The sequence below is a fragment of the Vigna angularis genome, chromosome 8 (genome assembly GCF_016808095.1).
Source record: "Vigna angularis cultivar LongXiaoDou No.4 chromosome 8, ASM1680809v1, whole genome shotgun sequence".
NCBI classification, from domain to species: domain Eukaryota; kingdom Viridiplantae; phylum Streptophyta; class Magnoliopsida; order Fabales; family Fabaceae; genus Vigna; species Vigna angularis.
Genome location: NC_068977.1, coordinates 5,828,995 through 5,831,209, shown reverse-complemented (window position 1 = coordinate 5,831,209; position 2,215 = coordinate 5,828,995). Strand labels below are relative to the sequence as shown.

Below are 2,215 nucleotides of genomic sequence, written 5' to 3'. Positions count from 1 at the left end.
AAGATGTGGATGATGAAGATTTGAAAACACACATTGATAATTACCGTTGTTTTGAAAATGTTTTTTTTGTGACATTATTTTATTAGCCAAAAATATTAAAATAATCTAATTAATATAAAATTACGGTTAAGGACATGTATGTCATGAAAGGCTAATAGTGTAAATACCATAAGTACTATTTTTAATTTGATGAGGGCCAAATTAGAAATATTACAGTTCTAAATGTAACTTATAGAAATTATGACCCCCATTTTTGGAGACATAACATCATTCCAATATTTTTCGCTTCTTTTCCATCAGAAGAGAAACCCAAAAAGGAACATAAGGTACTCTACATTTGGAAGATGACTACTAATTTCTAATCTCATCAACTTCATGATTCTCAATGGCAAGTTCAGGTATGCTTCCATATCATCATGAATAATAGAATGTATTTTTTTTATATGGGAAGCATATTCTAACATGTACTTTTAATTTAGTTGCACTTTGAATAAAGACCTCTTTTTACTTTTAAACATTTTGCTATACAAACTTATTAGAATGAATTTGGTTAATAAGAAGACTTCAATGTAAATCATGATTTGTATACAAATTGAGACACCCCTATGCTCGTCCTCTTGTGGTTTATTAATTTAGTCTCGCTAGTCGCATATGTAATTCTCACTGTGTAGGACAGACCACTTAAACAACAATCCAAGAATTCATTCAAATACTGTCAATGTGTACAATATGTATTAAAAATTTAAACAATGTTATAAAAAAAGACCAAATTAAATATAAATTATCAAAATTGAGATCACAATAAATAATCGAAAAAAAAATAATCTCACATTAAACAAAATCTATAAAACGAAATCTATAAAAATAGATACCAAAGGAGTAGTTAAACCTCCTTTATACGAAATGCTTAATTGTTTGTACTATTTATTTTTTAAAACGATGTACTTTTCTCATAGGTTGACTTATTTTTTATTTTTTGAAAATTTTGCTGCCATCCACTTATATCAGCACTGTGCAACTTCAACACGAGTATGGAAAGACTTCCTTACATCCATAGAGGACGTCATCAAACGTTTACTGCCAACATTTACATTATGTCGTTAATAATTGGTTTAATCATTCCGGAGGTCCCTATTTTCGAGCAGAATCTCAATTTGGTTCTTTTCTTTCTCGGCGTCTCAATTGGGTCTATTTTTGTGAAAATTACAACAATTTGGCCCTTGCCATTAAATTGGCGTCAGTATCTGATAAACGTGGCATGTTGTACTGATTTGTACTGATTTTTTTGCTTGACGTGGATAAATGATGTGTATTAAGATAATTTTAAAATTAAAAACTTTGTAAAATTAGGAGAAAAGTTAAAGGACAAAGTGGAGAGTGGACAATTGAGGAAGCAGGGTTTGCCCGATGTAGTGCGCTAATTGGGCGAATATCAGGAGGGAGACTTCCTGGAGCCTGGGCTCGGGAGAAATGACCCGCTGGAAGAGGAGGGGGAGGAGGTTGGACTAGGCAGAGGGGTCGTCGGGGAGAATTGTGGCGACGAGTTCGGAGATGGTGTCGCAGAGCTTCTTGGGGATGGATTTAATGGGCTCTTGTTGGAGCGAGGAGAGAAGGACGGAGTGGAGGGAGGAGCGAGCAACCGGGGAGAGGAGTGGCCAGAAGAAAGAGTCGTGGTGGCGCGTGAGGTGGCAGTGGAGGATAGTGGACATGGTTCGGGTCTCCGGTTTGGGGGCAGTGTGGAGGAGGTGGGCCAGACCAAGGAGGAGGGATTCTGGGCAAGTCTGCTTGCAGAGGTTGAAGAGAGACTCAGGCTGAGAACGCTGGTCGTTGGAGGAGGACATCAAGTGTGAAATTAAGGATTTGAGATGAGTGGAATCCGGGCCGAGAATTAGCGTCACTTGGGCTTCGTTCTGCTTGGGATCGTTGGCCATCGCCGTCACTTGAGAAACTGTGTTGTGGTGCGTGAGAAGAAGAGTGAAAAAAGCGAGGGAAGACGAAAAACAAAGGTGGAACGACAAGGGTTTGTGTTTTAGGATATGTTTGAGGGAGGGATTTTAAATGGCGGGTTAGGTTTCGATGTCCGCATCGCTGTCCTCCGCTGCCTCTACTCTTCCCACAACTCCGACGAAGACGACTACTTCATGCTCTCTGTTAACGTCAACTTCAATTAAAACCTAAATCCCCAAATTTATATCCCAATGTGAAATTGATTGAA

The 2,215-nt window shown here is 38.2% G+C and overlaps 1 pseudogene; it reads right to left on the bottom strand.

Annotated features, from left to right (window-relative positions):
• Positions 1-1,358: 1,358 nt before the first annotated feature.
• On the bottom strand, positions 1,359-1,931 carry LOC108344524 (uncharacterized; annotated as a pseudogene).
• Positions 1,932-2,215: the final 284 nt, after the last annotated feature.